This window comes from Lissotriton helveticus, chromosome 1_2 (genome assembly GCF_964261635.1).
Source record: "Lissotriton helveticus chromosome 1_2, aLisHel1.1, whole genome shotgun sequence".
NCBI classification, from domain to species: Eukaryota; Metazoa; Chordata; class Amphibia; order Caudata; family Salamandridae; genus Lissotriton; species Lissotriton helveticus.
Genome location: NC_136058.1, coordinates 456,932,147 through 456,959,538, shown reverse-complemented (window position 1 = coordinate 456,959,538; position 27,392 = coordinate 456,932,147). Strand labels below are relative to the sequence as shown.

General features: G+C 48.1%; 1 protein-coding gene across 6 annotated transcripts in view; it reads right to left on the bottom strand.

Moving 5' to 3' along the window:
• LOC144807723 (uncharacterized) overlaps positions 1-27,392 on the bottom strand; it is a 1,505,442-nt gene that overhangs the window by 41,283 nt on the left and 1,436,767 nt on the right. The gene's annotated exons all lie outside the window — the stretch shown is intronic.

Sequence of the window (27,392 nt, the reverse complement as noted above, 5' to 3'; positions counted from 1 at the left end):
ATGAAACTGCCTCGGCTCTGGGAAACATAACTGAAGAACTTCAGATTACTAGAATTGTGACGCTCCAGAACCGGATGGTTCTAGACGTAGTGTTAGCTGACCGTGGGGGTGCATGCCGCATCATCGGCAGTAGTTGTTGCGTGTACGTGCCAGATAACTCACCATCTGTGTATGATGCTATTTCCAAGTTACATAAAATTGCTGCTGAGGTTCATCCAGGGAATGGAACATGGACATTCTCTAGTTGGTTCTGGACTCTACTTAGCACCTGGGGTTGGAAATTATTAACTATTCTATGTATAATTATTGGAATACTCTTTTTTCTCTGTTTGTGTATTCAATGTGGCCCTACCTTATGTTCTGTATGTATTACAGCCTGTATCCCGTCCAAACGAGCTATTATTAAGCATGAGCAAATGATCAATGATGAAACGATGAAAATGATGGCCATCGATATCAATGATGAACATCCTGACTATTTCTATTATGAGGTAGCTTCAGCTAAACGCTAAAAGGGCCGTCTGTCGTAATTTGGCAGCACCTGAGTTAGCGTTTAGCTCAGCTACACGATCTTTTACCGTTAACATGACCAAAATGTACGGGAGCCATTTTGAATCCTTTGGCTTCCATTTTGTATGAACACGCTGCCTCGTGGTCAGCATGCCCTTTTGTCCTTTCTCGATACCAATGACCATTCACCCTGCCCAGCAACAGGCCATTTTTAGTACTGGTCAAGCACACGCATGCGCGTTTGTACGCCGACTGGTCATCTCCCAGGAATGTTCTCCAAAAACTGACCAGTGGTACTAAACTCCTCCCTCATGTTGGCCGTGTTCCAAAGATATCCTTATATGTACCTAAAACTGAAAAAGAGTGTAACGCCTATCTTTTTATTACTGTTAAATTGTATAAAAGAGGTCGCACACCGATGTTCGGTGTGACACTTCTTGCATTGCGGAAGGGTGCTGTAGGAATGTACCACCACCCCATGGGGTCCTAATAAACTTGTCTTTTGCATTTCCAGTTTCCGTGCCAACTTCTATTCTAAGGTGTTCGTGAGTTTTAGCAGAGTATGTAGACCTGACTGAACCCCGAAACCACAATTTGCGACTACGAAGGGACTCATCGGTGACTCGGATGCCCGAAGGAGAGGTCGTGACGAAGGATTGGAAACTCGCCATGGACGCGTACGCTGCCGCTGAGTGACCCGAGTCTTGGCACCCACGGTGTTTCTTCCTTTCCTTCTGATCTGACCTTCCAGGTGGCGCCGGTCCTCGACTGAGATCTTGATCGATTGGGTTGTCGTGCAGTGCCCGTTTGGCTAATTCGATCAAAGAACTTGGCAGTTGGAACCTGGACGTTTTGAGGATATTTGGTAAGCTTTTGATTGGTAAGGTAGTCTACTGACACTTACTGTGGCTTTTTGAATTTGTTTGAGTTAGCTAACGTTTGGTTCTATGAATTTGACTTATATGTGGAGTGCACCTCACATAGGCAGGCATGTAGGGATATTTCTCTGACTTTGTATTTGTTTGAACGGCACATCGTGTGAAAAGCATATTAAGTGCTATTTTATGTAGTATCACGTTTCCGTGATATTTTGACATGCCTGTTCTCAGCACACTCCGAGGAATGTGCTGCTTTGGAAATGGTACCATTTATTTATTAAATGAATCACAGCCGGCTCCCCCAGAGGGGACGCCAAATCGCGATATGTACGTAAAATTTAGCCTTCCGCCTATAATGTATAGCACATTATGGCATAAGTACATCAAAGCCGATCGTGAATTGCAGTGACCACTACATGGGTCATTCGATTTGCGAAAGGTTCAATATGTAGAGCAGTGTTTGTTTCAGCGCAGGTCTAGACAAGATATGTTTGATTGTGTGCGTATGTGGGAGAAAGCGGTGCGTGAACGAATGAAGCGTGAGGAAGCCTTGGCGGACAAGGTGCAGCGAAAGGCTGCTCGTGACAAAAGCTTTACAGCTTCAGGAGAAGGAATTGCAGCAACAAAAAGAGAGGGAGTGTTGGATGATGAGGGTTGTTGGCGTAGCAAAGATATGGAGAGATGGAAATTACCTGCCGCTTATTTACAAGCAATGGTTCAAATGACACATGGGCTGGCGCATGTTGGAGCTCTTGCAATTACTAAATTGCTTACACGAGTTTGGGAACATCCTGAGATTGCTAGCACGGCTAAGAGAGTAGTACAGACCTGTCTGATCTGTTTACAGCATAATCCTGGTAAAGGGACTTATACTCCCAAAGGAGGGTTTGTTCCACCTACTGCACCATTCGAAGTACTGCAAATGGATTACATCCAGCTGGAGCGCTGTAATAACCTCAAGTATGTCTTAGTGGTGGTGTGTGCCTTCAGTAAATGGATTGAGGCTTACCCCACGAAAGATAATACAGCATTAACAACAGCTAAGGTGTTGCTCAGAGTACTTCCCGCGATATGGTGTTTGTAAGTTTTTGTGGAATGATAATAGTCCTCATTTCATTGGGAAAGTAGTGGAGTACGTCCTGAAAGGATTAGGTATAAAACAGAAATTCCACGCTGTGTTTTATCCACAGTCAGCAGGTTTGGTAGAAAGATACAATGCAACCTTGAAGCTGAAACTGGCAAAGATCGTGGCATCCACGTCTTTGAAATGGCCAGACGCTTTGCCTTTGGCATTGCTGTCTATTAGGTCAGTGCCACATTCTCGATCTGGCCTCACACCTTATGAAGTGGTGTTTGGAAGGCCCATGAATATTTGGGGAGTTCCTAAGCCTCGTTTGATACATGATGTGCCTTGTATGATGATGAATGTCTATTTGGCACGATTAACAAATGATTTACTTTCCATTCATCAACAGGTTCGAGAAGCGCTCCCCGATAATTCCAGTGGAGAGGCTCACGATCTCCGCCCTGGAGACTATGTCATCGTAAGGGCGTTCGAGAGAGCCAGCAGTTTGGAACCGAGATGGCGTGGCCCTGAACAAGTGCTACTTGCAACTCGGACTGCAGTGAGAGTCACAAATAGGATGCGGTGGATCCATTCTACCCACTGCCGTCGTGTTTCTCCAGATCTGGTAAATCCTGAAGTGCTAGCCGACTACCGAGACATCTTGGATGCGGAAAAAGGCCCAGCTGCTGCGCCTAATGAATCGGAGGGAGCCTTCCCGGACCACACTGTTTCTGATGGAGTGAAGTATAATCTACGTTCGTGGAAATAATTTTTTCTTGTTTAGGACTGGTTAGTTTCCGTTCTGAGGTTTGTGAAAACGGAAGCCGGGAATATCAAGGGGGGGGGGATCAGTTCTGTCCAGTGTAGCGACACCCGTCTTGAATCTCGGAGAAGACACCAGCGGCAGCCTCAGTTCTCAGCACTACCTTTTTATTTTTTTTAGCTTTGTTCTTGAAGAGCTTTTTGTTTTGTGAATTATGGCACCTACTACAATGAGAAATAAGAAGATTTTTGGTGCTGTGCTTTTTGTTTCGACTATAGTGGTAATAGCAGTAATAGCTTGGACTATAGAACAATTGTTTCCTGCACGAGAACATTTACTGCCTACCACTCCAAGCCCATCTGAACATTTCCATTTTACTTTGCCTTTTCATGAAGAAAGACATAGACAGACTTATTTGAATAACAGTTTCATTCAGATTTTGCACCACACCCATAATATGACCAATGCAACAAATTGTTGGGTATGTGGGATGTTGCCTGGACACCAGAAGAGGGGAGGAACTCCACTTATTCCTCTCCCATTTTCTCATAATGGTTCTTGTAATGCTTGGTACACTCTTCTTTTTTCTTTGCGATGGCCAACGAAAGGTGGACTACTCTTCCGGTTAAATTGAGTATGCTACAATGATAAAGATGGCTATCCACGAGCTGAAGGAACTAAATTTGAGTGGGAAGAATATCGTCCGGACAATGTATCTACACCTCGTATTTATACAAATCAATGACTTGTAAATATGTCAAGTTTGCATGTGATAACTGTTATTGATACAAAAGCAGATCTCTGCATCCGCAATAAAGGAACAATCCCTGTAGGCCGAAGTGAATGTAATACCACTCTTACGTTCGATACACCAAATGGCATTACATTTGTAGCCTCACGTAATACATATTTTATTTGTGGAAATAAGGGATACCATCGTCTTCCTATTGGGTGGTTAAGAACTTGTTATATATCTTTTGTATTGCCACCTGTGTTTATTGCTCCGCCAATGTATCATAATGACTATGTATTATATCATGATTTTATACTAAATAGAGTTAAGAGGACATTAGACATCGAAGATGTGGACCAAACCGACACCTCTTTACAGCAATATGTAGATTTCAATTTAGGCCTGTTCTCTTTTGTCGGTGCTGCATTAAACAGTAGGAAGATAAGACGGCTTACACGTGTTGTGGAAGCCGTTGCTAATGAAACTGCCTCGGCTCTGGGAAACATAAATGAAGAACTTCAGATTACTAGAATTGTGACGCTCCAGAACCGGATGGTTCTAGACGTAGTGTTAGCTGACCGTGGGGGTGCATGCCGCATCATCGGCAGTAGTTGTTGCGTGTACGTGCCAGATAACTCACCATCTGTGTATGATGCTATTTCCAAGTTACATAAAATTGCTGCTGAGGTTCATCCAGGGAATGGAACATGGACATTCTCTAGTTGGTTCTGAACTCTACTTAGCACCTGGGGTTGGAAATTATTAACTATTCTATGTATACTTATTGGAATACTCTTTTTTCTCTGTTTGTGTATTCAATGTGGCCCTACCTTATGTTCTGTATGTATTACAGCCTGTATCCCGTCCAAACGAGCTATTATTAAGCATGAGCAAATGATCAATGATGAAACGATGAAAATGATGGCCATCGATATCAATGATGAACATCCTGACTATTTCTATTATGAGGTAGCTTCAGCTAAACGCTAAAAGGGCCGTCTGTCGTAATTTGGCAGCACCTGAGTTAGCGTTTAGCTCAGCTACACGATCTTTTACCGTTAACATGACCAAAACGTACGGGAGCCATTTTGAATCCTTTGGCTTCCATTTTGTATGAACACGCTGCCTCGTGGTCAGCATGCCCTTTTGTCCTTTCTCGATACCAATGACCATTCACCCTGCCCAGCAACAGGCTATTTTTAGTACTGGTCAAGCACACGCATGCGCGTTTGTACGCCGACTGGTCATCTCCCAGGAATGTTCTCCAAAAACTGACCAGTGGTACTAAACTCCTCCCTCATGTTGGCCGTGTTCCAAAGATATCCTTATATGTACCTAAAACTGTGAAAGAGTGTAACGCCTATCTTTTTATTACTGTTAAATTGTATAAAAGAGGTCGCACACCGATGTTCGGTGTGACACTTCTTGCATTGCCGAAGGGTGCTGTAGGAATGTACCACCACCCCATGGGGTCCTAATAAACTTGTCTTTTGCATTTCCAGTTTCCGTGCCAACTTCTATTCTAAGGTGTTCGTGAGTTTTAGCAGAGTATGTAGACCTGACTGAACCCCGAAACCACAATTGGCGACCACGAAGGGACTCATCGGTGACTCGGATGCCCGAAGGAGAGGTCGTGACGAAGGATTGAAAACTCGCCATGGACGCGTACGCTGCCGCTGAGTGACCCGAGTCTTGGCACCAACGGTGTTTCTTCCTTTCCTTCTGATCTGACCTTCCAGGTGGCGCCGGTCCTCGACTGAGATCTTGATCGATTGGGTTGTCGTGCAGTGCCCGTTTGGCTAATTCGATCAAAGAACTTGGCAGTTGGAGCCTGGACGTTTTGAGGATATTTGGTAAGCTTTTGATTGGTAAGGTAGTCTACTGACACTTACTGTGGCTTTTTGAATTTGTTTGAGTTAGCTAACGTTTGGTTCTATGAATTTGACTTATATGTGGAGTGCACCTCACATAGGCAGGCATGTAGGGATATTTCTCTGACTTTGTATTTGTTTGAACGGCACATCGTGTGAAAAGCATATTAAGTGCTATTTTATGTAGTATCACGTTTCCGTGATATTTTGACATGCCTGTTCTCAGCACACTCCGAGGAATGTGCTGCTTTGGAAATGGTACCAATTATCGATTAAATGAATCACAGCCGGCTCCCCCAGAGGGGACGCCAAATCGCGATATGTACGTAAAATTTGGCCTTCCGCCTATAATGTATAGCACATTATGGCATAAGTACACCAAAGCCGATCGTAAATTGCAGTGACCACTACATGGGTCATTCGATTTGCGAAAGGTTCAATATGTAGAGCAGTGTTTGTTTCAGCACAGGTCTAGACAAGATATGTTTGATTGTGTGCGTATGTGGGAGAAAGCGGTGCGTGAACGAATGAAGCGTGAGGAAGCCTTGGCGGACAAGGTGCAGCGAAAGGCTGCTCGTGACAAAAGCTTTACAGCTTCAGGAGAAGGAATTGCAGGAACAAAAAGAGAGGGAGTGTTGGATGATGAGGGTTGTTGGCGTAGCAAAGATATGGAGAGATGGAAATTACCTGCCGTTTATTTACAGGCAATGGTTCAAATGACACATGGGCTGGCGCATGTTGGAGCTCTTGCAATTACTAAATTGCTTACACGAGTTTGGGAACATCCTGAGATTGCTAGCACGGCTAAGAGAGTAGTACATACCTGTCTGATCTGTTTACAGCATAATCCTGGTAAAGGGACTTATACTCCCAGAGGGTTTGTTCCACCTACTGCACCATTCGAAGTACTGCAAATGGATTACATCCAGCTGGAGCGCTGTAATAACCTCAAGTATGTCTTAGTGGTGGTGTGTGCCTTCAGTAAATGGATTGAGGCTTACCCCACGAAAGATAATACAGTATTAACAACAGCTAAGGTGTTGCTCAAAGAGTACTTCCCGCGATATGGTGTTTGTAAGTTTTTGTGGAATGATAATGGTCCTCATTTCATTGGGAAAGTAGTGGAGTACGTCCTGAAAGGATTAGGTATAAAACAGAAATTCCACGCTGTGTTTCATCCACAGTCAGCAGGTTTGGTAGAAAGATACAATGCAACCTTGAAGCTGAAACTGGCAAAGATCGTGGCATCCACGTCTTTGAAATGGCCAGATGCTTTGCCTTTGGCATTGCTGTCTATTAGGTCAGTGCCACATTCTCGATCTGGCCTCACACCTTATGAAGTGGTGTTTGGAAGGCCCATGAATATTTGGGGAGTTCCTAAGCCTCGTTTGATACATGATGTGCCTTGTATAATGATGAATGACTATTTGGCACGATTAACAAATGATTTACTTTCCATTCATCAACAGGTTCGAGAAGCACTCCCCGATAATTCCAGTGGAGAGGCTCACGATCTCCGCCCTGGAGACTATGTCATGGTAAGGGCGTTCGAGAGAGCCAGCAGTTTGGAACCGAGATGGCGTGGCCCTGAACAAGTGCTACTTGCAACTTGGACTGCAGTGAGAGTCACGAATAGGATACGGTGGATCCATTCTACCCACTGCCGTCGTGTTTCTCCAGATCTGGTGAATCCTGAAGTGCTAGCCGACTACCGAGACATCTTGGATGCGGAAAAGGGCCCAGCTGCTGCGCCTAATGAATCGGAGGGAGCCTTCCCGGACCACACTGTTTCTGATGGAGTGAAGTATAATCTACGTTCGAGGAAATAATTTTTTCTTGTTTAGGACTGGTTAGTTACCGTTCTGAGGTTTGTGAAAACGGAAGCCGGGAATATCAAGGGGGGGGATCAGTTCTGTCCAGTGTAGCGACACCCGTCTTGAATCTCGGAGAAGACACCAGCGGCAGCCTCAGTTCTCAGCACTACCTTTTTATTTTTTTTTAGCTTTGTTCTTGAAGAGCTTTTTGTTTTGTGAATTATGGCACCTACTACAATGAGAAATAAGAAGATTTTTGGTGCTGTGCTTTTTGTTTCGACTATAGTGGTAATAGCAGTAATAGCTTGGACTATAGAGCGATTGTTTCCTGCACGAGAACATTTACTGCCTACCACTCCAAGCCCATCTGAACATTTCCATTTTACTTTGCCTTTTCATGAAGAAAGACATAGACAGACTTATTTGAATAACAGTTTCATTCAGATTTTGCACCACACCCATAATATGACCAATGCAACAAATTGTTGGGTATGTGGGATGTTGCCTGGACACCAGAAGAGGGGAGGAACTCCACTTATTCCTCTCCCATTTTCTCATAATGGTTCTTGTAATGCTTGGTACACTCTTCTTTTTTCTTTGCGATGGCCAACGAAAGGTGGACTACTCTTCCGGTTAAATCGAGTATGCTACAATGATAAAGATGGCTATCCACGAGCTGAAGGAACTAAATTTGAGTGGGAAGAATATCGTCCGGACAATGTATCTACACCTCGTATTTATACAAATCAAAGACTTGTAAATATGTCAAGTTTGCATGTGATAACTGTTATTGATACAAAAGCAGATCTCTGTATCCGCAATAAAGGAACAATCCCTGTAGGCCGAAGTGAATGTAATACCACTCTTACCTTCGATACACCAAATGGCATTACATTTGTAGCCTCACGTAATACATATTTTATTTGTGGAAATAAGGGATACCATCGTCTTCCTATTGGGTGGTTAGGAACTTGTTATATATCTTTTGTATTGCCACCTGTGTTTATTGCTCCGCCAATGTATCATAATGACTATGTATTATATCACGATTTTATACTAAATAGAGTTAAGAGGACGTTAGACATCAAAGATGTGGACCAAACCGACACCTCTTTACAGCAATATGTAGATTTCAATTTAGGCCTGTTCTCTTTTGTCGGTGCTGCATTAAACAGTAGGAAGATAAGACGGCTTACACGTGTTGTGGAAGCCGTTGCTAATGAAACTGCCTCGGCTCTGGGAAACATAACTGAAGAACTTCAGATTACTAGAATTGTGACGCTCCAGAACCGTATGGTTCAAGACGTAGTGTTAGCTGACCGTGGGGGTGCATGCCGCATCATCGGCAGTAGTTGTTGCGTGTACGTGCCAGATAACTCACCATCTGTGTATGATGCTATTTCCAAGTTACATAAAATTGCTGCTGAGGTTCATCCAGGGAATGGAACATGGACATTCTCTAGTTGGTTCTGGACTCTACTTAGCACCTGGGGTTGGAAATTATTAACTATTCTATGTATAATTATTGGAATACTCTTTTTTCTCTGTTTGTGTATTCAATGTGGCCCTACCTTATGTTCTGTATGTATTACAGCCTGTATCCCGTCCAAACGAGCTATTATTAAGCATGAGCAAATGATCAATGATGAAACGATGAAAATGATGGCCATCGATATCAATGATGAACATCCTGACTATTTCTATTATGAGGTAGCTTCAGCTAAACGCTAAAAGGGCCGTCTGTCGTAATTTGGCAGCACCTGAGTTAGCGTTTAGCTCAGCTACACGATCTTTTACCGTTAACATGACCAAAACGTATGGGAGCCATTTTGAATCCTTTGGCTTCCATTTTGTATGAACACGCTGCCTCGTGGTCAGCATGCCCTTTTGTCCTTTCTCAATACCAATGACCATTCACCCTGCCCAGCAACAGGCTATTTTTAGTACTGGTCAAGCACACGCATGCGCGTTTGTACGACTACTGGTCATCTCCCAGGAATGTTCTCCAAAAACTGACCAGTGGTACTAAACTCCTCCCACATGTTGGCCGTGTTCCAAAGATATCCTTATATGTACCTAAAACTGTGAAAGAGTGTAACGCCTATCTTTTTATTACTGTTAAATTGTATAAAAGAGGTCGCACACCGATGTTCGGTGTGACACTTCTTGCATTGCCGAAGGGTGCTATAGGAATGTACCACCACCCCATGGGGTCCTAATAAACTTGTCTTTTGCATTTCCAGTTTCCGTGCCAACTTCTAATCTAAGGTGTTCGTGAGTTTTAGCAGAGTATGTAGACCTGACTGAACCCCGAAACCACACCACGGCCGCCACCGCGTTGGGTATTGCCCTGCGGAGCGTGGCTGGCAGCACGTGTGGGTACACCCCTTCCGTGGCCACGAAAGGAGTGAAAAGCAGACGATTGCTGGCGTGGGGCCAAGAGGCCCAAGGACTTGGCCGTAGCCCTGGAGTCCTTAAAGCGCTCAAGCGCATGGTCTGCCTTGTCGCCAAAGAGGCGACGGCCATCGAACGGCATGTCCATCAACGTGTTCTGGACATCTGCCGAAAAGTTGGCGGACCTCAGCCAGGCGTGGCGTCTGACCGCCACCGTCGTTGCCATCGCTCTACCTAGCGAGTCGGTGGTATACAGCCCACACCGGATGGAATATTTGGCTGCATCCCGGCCCTCCACAAGGGCTTGGCCGAGTTTGGCCCGTACCTCCAACGGACACTCTGGCAGCACTTCCGCGACCGTATCCCAAAGAGAGTGGGTGTAACGGCTCAAGAGGCATGCGGTATTGGAAGACCGCAGTCCAAGACTAAGGGATGAGAAGATCTTTTTACCATACTGCTCATACCTCTTGGATTCCCTGTCCGGCGGAGCAAACGGGAACGCGGTCTGGGAATTAGAGGCTCTCGGCTCTCGGGGGTGGATGGCCAGGCTCTCGGGGGTGGGGTGGGTGGACAGGAAACATGGGTCGCCCGGGGCTGGGCGGTAGCGTCTGGCCACGTTCCTATCTACGGGTGAATCCGTAGCGGGCTTGGACCAAGTGCCCAGAAGAACGTCGGTCAAGGCCTCATTAAAGGGCAGCAGAGGCTCGGCCGAGCTTGACTGCGGTTTAAGGACCTCAGTGAGGAGATTCGTCCTCACGGCCGCAACGGGGAGCTCAAGGCCCAAGGCCTTGGCAGCCCTCATCAATACCACACTATAGGTTGCCCCCTCCTCCGAAGCCACGGTAGGAGGGGAGACAAAACCAGTGTCTGGAGAGGTGTTCAGGCCACTGGCCTCCCCAAGGTCTCCTGCCCAGTCCTCATGAGACTGACACTCTCGGGTCAGAGGGTCCTCAGACCCCTCCCAATCCTCTTCTTCATCCATCTCCTGATGCTCAGGGTTTTCAATCAATGGGGCCTGTTCATAGAAGTGAAACTCTCCAAACGACGTCTGGAGCGGCGCCCATCGGGGCCGTCCCGGCGCCGGAACAGGAACGAATGTGGAACCGGGGACGGCGCCGCCCGAGGACGGTGCCGTAGGCGACACCTGATGGTCCAACGCCGGGGAGGTCGTAAGGTCCACCGGCGATGACCCAGATCCCGAAGAAGGTCTAGCGGAGTCCCGCGGTGCCGGGCCCGAAGGCGCCGGCGGCGCCGGGGCCGCTGAACCCTGCGGCGCCGGGCCCGAAGGCACCGGCGGCTTCGGGAGAGTGGGGCCTAGCGGCGCCGGGCCCGAAGGCGTCGGCGGCGTCGGGCCGAAGCACCCGATGGCGTCGGAGCCAAATCCCCCGACCCGCTAGAGGACCCAGACGGGTCCGCTGGGCCCGAAGGCCCTGCAGAGCCCATCGGAGGAGAGAGATTCCTCATGGCCATGAGGAAGCGCTCGATCTCCTCCGACACCGCGTTAAGCCCAGGGACCATAGGGTATGGGGCTGGACGCGGCGCCCACGACTCCGACAGAGCCGCGTGGGTGGTGTCACCCGAACCCCCGGCCGCATCGCGCGAGCGTCGGGGGGGAGTCCAAAGAGCGATGACGCCGCTTGGACTTCTTATGCTTCTTACCTGACGACGACTTCGACCCGGAGGAGTGCCGCCTACTCTCGGAACTGTGGTGGCTCCGAGCCCGCGACCTGTCCCTCGACCTCCCGTGGGACCGGGACCTCTTGCGGCACGGGACCGACTGCCGGAGTTCGAGTCGCCTGCGGGACCGCTCCCGTCTGGCTTTCGAAGAGAGGGCCCGGCAGTTGAAGCAGGCCTTGTCGTCGTGGTCGATGCCTAGACAAGTTAGACACAGGTGGTGAGGGTCCGTGACCGACATCGTGCGGTCGCAATCCTCGCAGTGTATAAAGCCAGGCATCCCTACGGCACCGATCGGAGTCGTGAAGACTTCGAAAAATGATCAAAAAGATGCAAAAAGTTAGTCAAAAGTTGACTAAGGGTTACTGCTTTTTCCAGATCTGCGCTTGCTGGCGCGGAAAAAAGAAGAACTGACGGCAGCACGCGGAGGCGGCGTCTAAGTACTCCGACGACGTCATCACGGCGCCCACGACGCCGACGACGGACGCGGAGCCACAGACGACGCCAACCGACGCGCAAGGGTACTGCTAAGCAAAAGTTTCCGGATCCAGTCTGACGCCTGGGGATATTCTAAGGTAAGGAATCTAATACTAACGTGTCTCTTTGAGATTACCTCAACAACCGCCTCTCGTTCTACATGCCAACCTGCCAGCTCAGCTCCGCCAGCCTCGCCCTTGCCACCGTCCCACAGACCCGCAGAGCCACCACCGGAGGAAGATCCTTCTCCTACCTGGCGTCAAAGACTTGGAACACCCTCCCCACCCACCTGCAACTCACCCAGGACCATCTCTCCTTAAGGAAGCACCTCAAGACCTGGCTTTTCGAGCAGTAGCGCCCCCCTTCCCAGTGCCTTGAGACCCTAGCGGGTGAGTAGCGCGCTCTATAAATATTACTGATTGATTGATTGTGTTTGAAGTCGCGGGTAAGCTCAGAAAACAAATTTTTAAGCATGCTGCTTAATTTCTGTTTTTATCTGTTCACTTATTATGTCACATTTTTGCATGTGGAAGACTCTAAAAAAATCAAGCAGGTCGCAGTAAACTGGATGTGCAATAGATTTGCTCAGAATGCTCATTGTTTAAACTCTTTTAAAAATAAGGCTCAGATTTACTAAAAATGAAAATGGATAACCTCTTTTTTTAGTGAAGTCCGGACACAATGTTCGTCGGAAAGGCTCCGACAGTCAGCCGGATTCTCCTCTATCGTGTTGGAACCCTACCGAGCGACTCGGTCGGTTTACATTCTGATTAACCGATTACAATGTTCGCAGTCAGAAGGTAAACTGTGCACTTATTCTGAATCGGTTCCGAATGGCTCTCGGAGTATCCGTGTCGGTCGGATCTGCATTGTAGACTCCTATGGGCAGTGTTTCCCACCAATGGATTACAATATCGATTTCCAACAGCCTTTCCGAGTCAGCCTGTCTGACACAAAAAAGCAGTCGAAAAGTAAATTTGGGGGCCACAAGCAGGGCCACCTTCATCCTGCGGCCTTCTGTTGGTGTCTGATGGGGGCCTAAGGAACCCACTGTAAAACCATGCACTGCGTGGCAAATATGATGGGGTGTCTGCAACGGGGTGCACTATTTTCCCTACACCTCTCGTTTCCCCACAGTAGCGTGTGTTATGGCCAGTTGTCAGGCAGAACATGAGTTCCCATAGGAAACAATGGTAATTACTGAACAGTGTTTGGTCGCATCGTAATCGGTCGGGCGGAACCACGAGTCGGTAAGTCTTGATTCCGAGATGGTGTCAGGCGGTAAGTTTCCTTCCAACATCATAATTGGCCCCTTAATCGTTTTTGGGATCTACAAAGACACTCAAATACGATTTGCATGTTTTTTTTAATAAAATGTAATGAAACTATCCCATTATACTGCCTTTCATTACCTTGCATCAGGTAGAAGTCACATGGCTAAAACACGGGCATTTCGATGTAGTGTGATGCAAACCCATATGTTCCAAGACTTGTTAACATGAGTTTGTGCCAAAATGGTACTCCTACCTGTGACTGACATAATAAAGAGAAATATCTTTGTTTACTGCTTGGTACTTCCTTTTTGCATGTTTGCTGTATTCTGCTGCACATATTAAATTATTAAAAAGCATCCAAGGTTAGTTTTTTGCACAGAGAGACCCCTAATTACAAAACAACTATTCTTCCCACAATGCAGGCACCATTGGCCCATGGCACTAGAGTGCTTGCATCTGTGATAGGCATTCCAAAGTGTGGCAGTGCAATGAGAAACAGAACTGGACCACATCTTGGTAGATGTGCCACTGATGGAACCGGAACTGGTTTGCTGAGGCGGTTCTCTAGCCAGGCAGAATCTCCAAACTTTAATGTACTTGACCCGTAAACTGGTCTCAAACTGTGTGATCCTAGGCCAATGTTTCGTCTTATGGAGCTGCCTTTTTCCTTATTATCACATTAGAGATCAACTTAAAATATGCAAGTTCACTATTTCTGCTGTACAAAAAAAGTTTTATTTACTAGACTAAATATTTGCTCCATTTATAACAAGTATCAAGCCCATTTGTAGGGTACACATCCCCCCTGGCTTGCCTCTTTGGGCCAGATCGACAACCATTTTTGCAGTCGTAAACGGGAAATCGGCCCGTTTGTGACCGCAATAAAGGGTGGTGGTATGTACAAATGCTATTTTTTGCATTGGTGACTTGGAAAATACTGTATGTGAGTCGCTATTAGGAAGGGGTGTTACAATGGTGTCCCTTCCTAATAGCATGTCAGAGTTGTATTACCATTGTTTTGGTTGCAAAACACTCGAAGTTTACTGCCTATTTCAAGTAGGTGGTAAGCCACTCGCAAACAGGAAGGGGGTCCCAAGAGGACCCCTTCCCCTTGGTGAATGGGTGAGAACATATTTTTAAAAGCTGGCAATGGTCCCAGGGACCACTGCTTGCCCTTAAAAAATAAAAAGAATATTTTTCATTTTTAAAAAACAATCTCATCCAGTTTTTCTTTAAAGAAAACGGGCTGCAATTGAAAATAAAAATTATGCAGGCCACTCCCAATGGGTCGCAAATTGCGACCTGCCTCATGAATATTAACAAGGCAGATCCCTTGCGACAAAGCAACAGCACTCAGCGATGTACTGCATAACAGGTCGCCCTTACACATCCACTTCCAATCACTCACTCACTCGGTACTGTTACGCGGTGCCACAAATATCAGGCAGGTCTGTATGGGGTACTCTCGCACACAGCAACATAATGGGGTACAACTAATATCCAGCAGGCCAATTGACAGTACAATGCAGACCCCATGCTCCAAGCCCTCCTCACCCTTTCAGCAAACCCCCACTACACCACACCCATGGGTTAGAGATAAACAGCCCTTCCCTGATACTAGGCCGATCACGGCCAGAGTCACACTTTGTCAGGATCCTAGGGAAGAAGGTGGGGGGAGGTAGAAGGACTAATTAGGATGCATTCGACAACTGGGGGGTTTGGCCACCACTCTGGAAGTTCACCCACAGGATGCGGATCAGAAGCAGGCTGAGGGCAATAGTTGCTCACTCAATGAATTCCACAGTATGCCTTCTGGCACCCACCAAGTTCTCCAAAGCACAGGAATGGAGGTCATGTAGTTGCTTTACCCTCTTCTGACTGCTCTCGGAAGCGTTCCTTCAGACTTGTCAATCACTCTCACTACCCAGGCCCGATATGGCAATACTACCTAGCAACATAAAGTCGTCAGGCGTGGTGAGGAGAGGACAGGTGGTCTGCCACTCTGAGGGCTCAAAAGGAACAATCGATAAATGGGGGAAGAAGCAGTACAGTATCTGGGAAGAAGGAGGCACCCTGTCAGACTCACAGCCATTCAAGTAGCAGCCAAGAAATCGGAGCACCATGTCCAGCGAGCATTGATACGAGTCAAACCAGACAACTCCAATCACACACAATGAAGTGTTGCATTCTCGGTATTCCCCTGGAAATGAAGCACAACATCTGGTGCATGATGATGCCGGTTGCACCAGAAAATTCTGGTCACACACAGACACAAGTTTAGCAGGGCTGTATGAGGTAGAATGAGGCACTACTACGGGTACGCCCTCACCTCCATGGAAGAAACCTGTGAATCAGTCACCACATGCAATGAGCAAGCAGTCAGCGTGTCACATGAGCAAGATGCGGCACAATGGAGAAAGCCAAGCTAGATCCTTCAACCAGTGATTCCGCTCATCATCAACAAGACCCTTATGCATGTTATGAGCCCCATGATGCAGGGGCCACACACCTTAGATTCGGGCAAGACTTCTGGGGCTCCACATAAGGCAGTCCGGCATCCAGGCACAATTCTTTGCTCCATGCTCACACCGCGCTACCAGTTGGGATCCAGCTGACAATGTGTGCACTTAAGAGAGCACAGCTCTGCAGGTCTCACAATTAGATGCTGTGGGTTCCTTGCAGGAGATCTTTGATGTTCCTGACACCCCAAAAGAACAGGGGGCAAGCCAACAAGCCTTTAGAGGGCACGCACCAGGGTGACACACAGCAACAGGTAGTCAGTCTAGGCCATCAACTATTCAAGAAGGGTACTCTGTCCCTTCCAATGGCATCAATCCTCCTTGTGCACAACTTAGTCCTCTGTCAGTGTGCACCCAGCAGTCCTAGGTTCTCCAGTTCCATGTCCCCACAAGTGTATCTATGCCTTGCAGAAGTATGGCACCAGTAGTTGTACTGAGGTGTGACTTTCAAGTTGGGGGTAATTCAGGGAGTTTACCTTTGAACCACAGATGTCTCCCTATAACTTCAACCCTGTCTGCCATGAGGCCATGGAATGCAGATCTTGTTCTCAAGTAGGGGATAATGCTCTGGCTCCCAGAGGACAATTGCCAAAACCTCGGCCTCCAATCTATCCAGCCAGCGATCAAATGGCAGAGGTCTGTCATTCTAGTTCAATGCCAAATGTCTTGTAGCTGTCGCTAGGGAATGCATAGATGACAAATCCACCCTTACCACAGGAGAGGGTTTGCATTGTGAATCCAATGAAAGGAAACATTATGGGGCTACTCCACTGCAAACCTCTATTGCAGCTTGAGGTAATGTCAACCATTTTCTTATGTTAACTTAAGGGTAGGTAGTGAAACATACATAGGTATTCTTCACTACCTAGGCAGGATACAAGTGTGCCTGTCCTTCCTGTCACCTACCACTTGCTTCACCCCTTAAGTCTTACCCCAGAAGTGCTCTAGTGGTAGTGAAAGGTTCCCTAGGAATTGGCCAGTGGTTTAGAAAGGCCAGCCAGATCATAAGTGCATTGACGTATGCAAAGGCCGGCAATGGCCGGCTTGACACATGTTTAAAAAGACCATAGGTGCAAGTGCGGACACACAGGCCTGCAATGACAGGCCTGACACATATTTAAAAACACCATGTTAGCACCACTTCCTAACATGTAATAGTGGAAAGGTGCCCAGAGCCCTAGGGCCACTAAAAGAGAATCAGCAAAACCCTTTGGTGACCCATGGGAGGAGACAACCTCTTTGCTGGGGGAAACCGTCAGGGGTTCTTCACTACCTGAGCATGGAACACCCATGTGTACCTGCCCTGCCTTTAGCTTGCCACTTGCTCTGCCCATCATGGCTTCCCCTAGTGGTTATCCAATGGCAGTGGATGTTAGAAATGCCATCCTGAGCCTCAGCACAGCTGCTCACCCACAGACCTGTGACATGTTTGAAAGGCAATTCTTGAGGATGGCACAATCAGTGCTGTGGTCCACTAGTAGAGAGTGCAGTACCTGCCCTGGGTATGTGGTAAAACATTTTACAGGGTGCTCACAGTTAAAACACCTAAACCAAGCAGGTAAGCGCCCCTTCCTAGCATCTGTAGTAAGGGTATGCACACTTTCACACTGCATTACAGTGGGAACGTGCCCAGAGTCCCAAGCCACAAAAGGAGAATCTGAAAAAAGCAGGAGAAATACAATCAATAGGTTTTAGGCAAAAGTCTGCTAAGACGGGCCATGTCCAACAGCCATATTTCTAATCTCTCAAGGTGACGCAGCCCGGCAACATTGCTTACTGTGCTGTTTTGCATCAATTCTTTGCAAATATGCCCCTAAATAAGATTCAATTTGATTCAATTGGCTTTATTTAGAAAAATAAGGTCATAAAAGCAAGCAAGCAACATAAACAAATTTCAAATGAATAAAATGTAATGCATTTTAACACACTGTGATATTAGCATCAATATTATCTGAGTGAAATATATAATACCAAAGTACAAAAATAAGTGGCACAGTATACATTACAACACACAAAAAAATCCAATTTAAATATTTCAAAAAATATTTAAACATTAATAAAATCTCATAGCGTTCACTTGGTGTTTGTTCGCTGTCCGATAGCCCACATTCATCCCAAAAACTTGACTACCGAGCATGCAATCGAGAGACTGCAATTAGTCATTAAAATTCTCATTGCTACAATACTAGTTTTAGAACCCAAAGGTCTACATATAGATGAAAGCCATTTCCTCCGGGTAATTAAATAAGCTGGACTTACAAACAATACATGTGAAAGGGATTCCTCACTAGGTGGGCAATGAAGGCATTTGCAGTCCCTATAAGTACTCCAGTTTTTGGTAAAGTATTTAATTGGGAGGGATATCACCCTGAATAGGAAAAATAGGGGCATATTAGCAAGAACGTCGTTAAAGTTATCGCTGTTTTAGTGGCACGAAGCTGCCGCTAAAACTGCAATAATGGGCTTGATAATTTGCGTTATAGAATTCCAATAGAAGCCCAGGTTGGATGTCCTTGACAACTAACCTGGGCTTCTATGGGAATTCTATTACTCATATTAGCAAGCCCATTATCACCATTTTAGCTTCAGTTTCCTGTCGCTAAAAGGGCGATAATTTTAACGAGGTTCATGACCCATAGTTTCTTATCGATGGGGACTGATCTACCCTCCCAGTGTAGCTCAAAAGAACAGCTGGATTTAAAGTCCAAAAACATTCCCATCATTGATGTACATTCCACTATACGTGTCTCGACTAAAAGGTTTGCTTACCGACGCTGTTCTTTTCAGATTACAGCAGTTGATACAGAAGGATCATGCAATAGCTGTCATACCAATAGCTGCTAGAGATTGTTTGAAATTTTGGTAGCCATCCTATTTTTTTTAGAGCAGTCTCCCGGAATAACACCTTTAAGAGCCGCTGTAGGGCTGGCCATTTCTTGGGTGATCCGTCGTCTGTGCCATAGCTTTTCTACCCAGATCCATCAACAGTGGTTTGATGGGGGTACCTTGTGGAGTACGTGTTACTGTCCTCAGAAACTAATTTACTTCATTAGTAAGTGAGCTAGTATCTGAAAATCCCCAAAGTTCAGCACCACAAGGGACTGAAGCCAGCACCTTTGCATGGTACATTTGGAGAACCTGGCTAATTGGCTCAGTTTAAGAAGGGCTAAGTTCCTTTACTAAGATTCCAGCAAGTTCTGAGATGCTTAAGAGACCATTTCTTATTTATGGGCTCCCAGATACATTTGGGGCTAGTGTCACAGCCAAATAACCAAAACCGTCAGTACACTCCAAAATGTCCTCCCCCAATAAAATACTACTTTTAAATGAATTGTGTTGATTTAACCCCTTAGCTGCGGCGGCTATTCCGCCGAAGCGCTAATGGGGAGACGGGGCCGCGCGGCGCTCCCGTACTCATGACGGAACCGCTCCGTCACGGCCCTCAGGTGAGCTGTGCTTGTGACGGAACGGTTCCGTCACGGCCCCGCCCGCTCATCAGAACGCTCAGCGCAGGCGCGGAATTCGTGCAGCGCAGGCGCGGCGAGCGGGCCGTGACGGAACCGTTCCGTTACCAGCACAGCCCACCCGAGGCTCGTGACGGAACGGTTCCGTCACGAGCATGCAACGGGTTAAAGACATATACATGATTTTATCTGTATTCATTATTAGACCCCTCAGACCACAGAATTTATCAAAACAACACCAAGCACACTGAAGCCCACGCAGGGTTTCAGATAATATGATCACCAAACATTAGGGTCTGGGTTTCTGTGCCCACTGATGTTGGGGCATCAGCAATCATAATGCAAGTGACTCAAAGCATAACTCAAAGAGGCCACATCCTTTGTATGGAAGTTACATGTTCTACACATGGACACATGATATTGCTGCTGGAGTTGGAGCTGCGGTTGCAGCTGTTCTCCACGAGAGTTAGGTACCGAGTGACACATTAATGATCGCAATTCATGAAATGTGACTCTAAATGCATGAATAGATTTACTAATGCTTTAATTCATTAAAATAAAGATGTTCACCGGACTGGGCACTGGACTTGTCCATGGACTGCTTAATCTACACAATGGGAACCCTCACATTATCATCGGTGCCTGGGCATTCAAAGGCTTCCAGCAGGCACAGCCCCCTCCTGGGGATGGGTAGAGGTCAAATTCAAGACTAAGTAAGCATTCGGGGTGGAAAATGGGGCAGGAGAATTCCCAAAACCGGTGGTCTGAAGGGAGCAGGAGAAGGAACAGGTCATGGAAATGTGTTCTTCCTGTGATTTAGGTGTCAAGACTGTGAACAGTGTTTGTATCTGCTGTGTCTGCTAACATGAAGTTGCATGGTTAATTGGAAACTGGGAATATTTGGAACTTTATCTTTTTATTTTGAACTTCTATGTAGTGCCCACCACATCGTTGTAAAGAACCGAGCACTTTAAATGGGCCATAGAAGTGCATATAAAGAGGCACATACATGCAAAATATCTGTGGATCAACGTGCAGAATGGTCTTCAAACTATTGCCCTAGCGGGGTGTGAATTCATCCAAAAGAGGGGACCACTCCCCATCCCCCAAGTGAGTTGCAAGAGCCCTAGAATGCTTTCACTCTCAGTGTCCTTTAGTGTTTTTTCAGCCTATGCCCGCCATTGCTCGTTTTTGGCCCTGTTTATGGAGGAAGTTGACTTGTGCTATGAATGGCTTGGTCCCCTCGTAAAGATGAGCACTTCTCAACAGTCTGCAGATTTTAAAAATGAGAATGTAGATGCAAGGTGTTGGGCTTGGCCTTTTTTACATGGTCATCCCTGAACTTTTTACCTTCCTCCTGGTATTTTTTCTGACCTGGTGTTGGTGGTTTTAGGACTCTGGGCACTTTATCACTGCTGTCCAGTGTAAAGTGCATGTGCTCTCTATGATAAAACAGGGTACAATTGGCCTACACCTGTTTGGCCTATTTAATCTACCTGTCAGTCCCTTGTAAAGTGGTATCTCATATACCCGAGGCCAGTAAATTAAATGCTAGTGGTGGGTTTGCAGCGCTGCTTGCGCCACCCACCAAAGTAGCCTTTCAAACATGTCTCAGGCCTCTGCCATTGTAGGACCTGTGCGCGCAGTTTACTGCTGCTGTGACGTGGCAAATAAAGTGGTTGCCACGTCTGTGACTCCCATTTTACTACATATCAGTCACCTCCAAGGTAGGCCATAGCTAGCCCTATGGGTAGGGCGCGCTGTAGGTAAAAGGTAGGACATGTACCTTAACTGTGTTGCATGTCCTGGTAGTGACAAACAGCCTATTTAGTTTCTCACTGCTGTGAGGCTGCCCTCTCATAGGAATGCATTGGGGATCTCCTGATATGTGTTTCAGTGGTAATTCCTGACATTAGAGGAGTAGCGTGGTCACGTTTGGTATGTTTGGAATAGTGGTAATAAATGCTGTGTAATGGTGTGCGCAGATTTATTATTACTATTTTAGAAATGCCACTTTTAGAAGTTACCATTTCTGTGTCATATGTGTCTGCTGCCTGATGGGTATTGCATGTCTGGCTCTGGAGTGACAGGGACGGAGGAGGTGCCATGGCTCTGGGGGGCTGTGTGAGTCAGTGCTAGGCTGAATGGGCCTGATCTGCATTTGGAGTAGTGGGAGGTGTAGCCCCTGACCCTAAATAGGGCCATGCCTGACTTGTACAATGCTGGCTCATGTAGACATTGAAGAGGGTGGGGCTGAGCGAGGAACCTTGAGGTACACAGCAGATGATCTTGGTGGCTTCTGCGAGGAAGGGCGGGAGATGGAGTCTTTGGGTTCCGTCGGAGAGGAAGGAGGTGATCCATTACAGGGCCTTTCCTTGGATCCCGGCGTGGTGGAGGCGGGTTGTGAGGGTGTGGTGGCAGACCGCGTCAAAAGCAGCCGAAAGGTCAAGCAGGATGAGGGTGGCGGTTTCTCCGTTGTCCAGCAGGGTCCCGATGTCGTCGGTGGCCGCGATGAGGGCGGTCTCGGTGCTGTGGTTCGCTCAGAATCCGCACTGTGATGGGTCGAGGGAGCCGTTCGTCTCCAGGAAGGATGTCAGCTGTTTGTTGACGGTTTTCTCGATGACTTTTGCAGGGAAGGGGAGGAGTGAGATGGGGCAGAAGTTCTTGAGGTCTGAGGGGTCTGCTGTGAGTTTCTTCAGGAGGGCGCTGATCTCTGCGTGCTTCCAGCTCTCCGGGAAGGTGGCGGATATGAAGGAGTTGTTGATGATGTCCCGAAGTTTGGGTGCGATGATGGAGTTGGCTTTGTTGAAGATGTGGTGTGGGCAGGGATCGGCTGGGGAGCCAGGCACACAGGGTGGTGGTGGGGGGTGTGGGTTCGGTGGTGGGGTACGAGTTCTGAGCGCTGAAGCTGTCGTGTATGTCGACGATCTTACAGTGAAAAAAGGTGGTCAGAGAGTTGCAGAGGTCTTGAGAAGGCTTGATGTCGTTGTTGCTGGCATTGGGGTTGGAGAGCTCTTTCACGACGTTGAAGAGTTCCTTGCTGTTGTGGGTGTTGTTGTCCAGTCGGTCTCTGAAATGAGCTTTTGGTGGTGTGGATCAGCTGGTGGTGTTTGCGGGTGGCGTTCTTGAGGGCTGTCATCTTATCCGTTGACTGGTTGTGGCGCCAGGCTTTCTCGAGGTCACGGCAAGATTTCTTGAAGTCTTTGAGATCGTTGGTGAACCACGCGGCTTTCTTGCTGTTGAGGTTGCTGGGAGGGTTTTTCAGTGGAGCAAGGGTGTCGGCGCAGTCGGTGATCCACTGTGTGAGGTTGCGGGCTCCTTCGTTGGGGTCCGTGGTGTTGGTGGGAGGGTTTAGGCTCAAGGAGGTGGTGAGTCGGTCGGTGGTGATCTTGCTCCAGCATCTTCCGGGGGTTTGTTGAGGGCCGTGGTGGGTCGTTGTTTTCCTGAAGCTGAAGTGTACGCACCTGTGGTCAGTCCAGTGGAGCTCGGTGGTGTGGCTGAAGGAGATGTGGTTGCTAGAGGAGAAGACGGGGTCGAGCGTGTGGCTGGCGTAATGGGTGGGGGTGTTGACCAGTTGCTTGAATCCGAGGTTGGCGAGGTTGTCTAGTAGGGCTTTGGTGTTATTGTCCTGGTCGTTCTCCAGGTGGAAGTTGAGGTCTCCTAGGAGGAGGTAGTCGGGGGAGGCGAGGGCGAGCTGGCTGATGAAGTCTGTGATGGCCTCGCTGAAGTGTGAGCGTGGTCCCGGGGGTCTGCAGATGAGGGTTCCTCTGAGGGTGGTCTTGGGGTCGGTGTGAATCTGGAAGTGCAGGTGCTCTGCGGTGGCGAGGGTGTCATCGGTGTCGTCGTGATGCGGATAATGTTTCTGTGGGCGATGGCGATGCCTCCTCCAGTCTGGTTGACGCGGTCCCTCCGGATGATCTTGTAGTCGTCCGGGATGGCAATGGCGATGTCGGGGGCTGAGGAGGCGTTTATCCAGTTTTCCGTGAAGAAGGCGACGTCTGGTGCCGTTTTGTCCAGGAGGTCCCATAGTTCGACGGTGTGCCTGTGGATGGAGTGGGTGTTGAGCAGGATGCACTTGAGGTGGTTGCTGTTGGCGGCTGTTTTGGCTGGCGCGGTGCAGGACCGAGTGCAGGTGAAGTAGCAGGCGTGGCAGGTGAAGGCTCCGTGGGTGCGTTTCGTGGTGGCTTTGTAGCAGGCTGGATGTCGGCCGGTGTTGAGTGCGTGGAGGGTGGCGGCGTCGTAGCTCAGTCGGGTTGGCTGGCTCTGGCGGGGTCCAGGGGTTCTGGCGCTGGCAGTGGTCCAGGCATGGACGGGTGTAGACAGGCTTGCCTTTGGCGCGCCTTCGGCGTGCAATCGGCGCGCCCACTGCGCGTGGCCGCTGCGCGTATGCGCGGTCCCCGCCATTTATGGACAAGTGGGAGGGAGGAGCAGCTGGGAGGCGGGAGCGGGGCGGCAAATGGGGAGCGGGTGTCAGGTCCCCATCTGTAGCTGTTAGCTCAGTTCCAAAACCTACATTTAAGTTCTGTGCTGGTTTTGCGCATTCGCTCTCTGCTTGTAATTGGAGACAGAGAGTAGCGCAGTTTAGATGCAAGTAAGGTTTTCTGTGACACTTCCTGGTTGTTCCACTGCTTGGAAACATTGGCGTTCTAGCCTTTGGTTTCTGTCGGCCATTTCGTGCGCTCGTGTATTTCGCGCGGCGCACTTCAACTGTTATTTCCCTGGCGGTTGGACGCGTCTGTTAGTGCGTGTCGCATTAACCGCTTCAACCCTATCTGTTTTCCCCTTTCAGAGTTAGTATTCCTTTTGGAATATTCTCCGTGACCAAATCCCTTCTTTGAGCTCTTTTGCCGATTCCAGTTGTCCCGTCAGTGAGAGCATCTCTTCAGTTCAAAATTGGTTCTGAGTTCCGGTGCAGCCTCGAAGTCTCCTTTCCTATCGAGCTACTGGTAGGAAGTCTCTATTTCTGTGGTGCTGAAAACTTCTGGCTAGCGGTAAGACTTTTATTCCAAGAAACCGCTATTTCCTGTATCCTGCTGCTTTGAATTCTTGACACTCTGGAGCCTTTTCTAAGGTTGCTTATCTCCGGACTTTTGCCACAGAATTTAGGATGTTTAAAGTGGCTAATGTAAAGACTGTATAATTGTAAATAGTTATAATCCAGAACAGTCAGACGCAAACTCATCGTTAGTCCAGCAGAGGGGATTCCTTGATATGCATATTAATGATACAATATTATACCACCTTTAATATCTTCAGCTGGTTGGAGTATCTACTTATCTGAGTAGAAATCGCTACATTCCTGATACAGCACCCATCTTAAAAACTCCAATTGAAAACTAAAAGAAAATAAAACAACTACAGAGAGGGGCTAGAGTCCACACTTAAAAAGGTATATTTAGAAGAGGTGATTTGAGTTGAGAAACCTGAGTAGTATTTTGGGAACTGTAGTAATGTTGTGTTTACTGTTGCAGGTTACGAGCTACCAGTAGAAGAGTAGTAGAAGAAACCTGTGTGGGCAGTCTCTCTTGTTTATCCACTTCCCCTTTCCCTTACATTCCTGGGCTTAGAGTTCTCTGAGTCTAGGGGTGCGGGGGAGTTGGGAAATTCTCATCTTGAGAGTTCCTTCAAGCCATCAGCTCCCACGGATTCAAAGGAATCAAGGTACGCTTCTTGACAGCGGGAGACAGGAGAAGGGGGCAGGGCCGCAGGAGAGCAGCGGCGGGGAGCAGAGGGGGGTTGGAAAGAGCGGGAAAGCGGAGCGGGGGAGAGTGAGGGCAAGCCTGGGCAAGCCTGGAGAGCAAGGGCAAGCCTGGGCAAGCCTGGAGATCGAGGGAAAGCCTGGAGAGCAGGGTCCCTAAGGAGAGGCGACAGTAAGAGGGCCAAGCAGGCAGCGACAGCAGAATCCGGGCACACGGGGGCCGTGCGGTAGTGGAGTGACCAGGTCAACATAGGTGGTGCTGTTGGTGCTGACTTAGAACGTGTGGCTGGCAGGCTGACGGACTGCCAGGAACCGCTACCTGGGCCTCCCTTCCTCGTGGGAGTGAAGCTGCTGCCTTACAGAAGAGCCCCGATGTGCTGGCCTACCAGGGGACACTTTGCTGGTGCCCCTCTTGTCTTGAAAAACCATAGCACAAGGCGAGCGTTTTTACAGCTGATGGAAAGCTCTTGGGGAGTGCTTCCTTCTTCTCCCTTGGTGCTGCTGGGAGGGAAGAGAGCTCATGTGGATTGGCAGGACTGCCTTTCTGCATGGTCTGGAGGGGTGTCCTGCTCCCAGCACTGACTGTCTGGAGGAAAACGTCTAACCACTCCCAGCCTGTGACCCGTGTACGGAGCTGGGATTGATGTCTCCAGCCGCGCCCGAAGATAGGCAAAGATTTCCTGGTTGTGGGCGGGGCTCTTCAGTGAACGAGGAGAGCCCCGCGGAAGTCAGGCAGAGTTGCAGCCTATTTGTGGGCGGGACTCCCAGGATGATGAAGAGAGCCCCGCGTGTTAGCCCAAGCTGCCGGAGGCGAGTGGAGAGCCTCATAAGGCCCCAAGGAGACCAGAAAGGCAACAACTGGTTGTGGGTGGAGCAGACTGGAATGACTGAACTGGAGCCTCTTGGGCTTCTTTGGGACCACAGGATAGCTCCAGAGCCTCGCAGGATTCATCCTGCAGCTTCCTGCCCCCCGGCCTGTTAGAGGGAGAGGCGGGCCTCGAAGGGCAGCGGGTCTCCTCAAGGAGACTAACAATGAGTGAAGGTACCTCTGGTGGGGATTGGAATATCCCAGACGGCGGATGCGCCTGGTATCAGTTTGCAGATACAGGGGACCACGTGAGGTTTCCCCGCCAACTGAGGCATTTATATTTTAGGGTCTAAGGAGGCTGATTTCATCTGTATTATGCCAGCTCCAGTGGACGCTGACAGTGGACCGCGCATCCAATATATGTAAAAGGGAGGTCATATCAGCATCATACTCCCATTCATGCAGAGTGGATCTCATATAAGAACTCTTTCATCCCCATTCAGAGTGGGAAGGAGACCAGATCACCCCGAAACTCTAAAAAGAGGAGGGGGAGGGTATTTGGGAGAAAACAAAAAGAAAAGGGAAAATAAGCCTTTGTGCATCAGGCTGGATTTCTCCAGTCCATAAATCAACATTGTGCACAATTATACTCTTGAGAACCAGCCCAGGGTATATGTCCTATGGATTGGACAGTGCATCACCAGGAAATGCTTGTTTGGTACAACTTTCCAGGTGAACTACAAGTTCAAGGGGATGAATACATTTCTGAATGTAGGGGCTCATTTATGAGCTTTTGAAGCAGTGTGGTGCAGGAGGTTACCTCGCTGCACTGCGTGACAGGGAAATGGCAGGAATGTGCCCTACTTAAGGCAATATGCTGCAGTCCTATCCATTCGCCTACACCCTGTTGGCATACTATCCCCACTGCAGGCACCATGGCACAAGGCTGTCTTTGTTACATGAAGGATTGTTTTACTGCAAGAAGGGACACCTTCCAGTTGAAAAACAATCCTGGGCGGCAGATTCCTCTTTCTGTGTGTGCTGCAGGATGCAATTAGTGCAGAAGGGTGTAAAGGTGCAGAATGCAGCACACATAAAAAGAGATACAAATGAGAAGAAATAGAGACATTTCTTCTTCTTACACCTCCCCTGGAAAGGTATAAGATTTTGGTGCATTTTCAGGTTCACAAGTTCTTGTAAATCCCAGGATGCATCAAAATATATGGGCTTTGCATGGGAACACCCACGCAACACTCATGGAATGCCTGCCCAGGCCTCAGTAACCCAAAGCAGCGATCTGCGCTATGTTGCGTACTCCAGATTTCAGAAGCCACTCAGAGCCACGCAAAGTGACTTTGTGTGGTTTCAAAAATCTGACTTAAAGGTTTGCATCTCACCTCCACCACACTGCACGGTGCAAACGTGGCACAACCCTCTCGAAAATAAGCC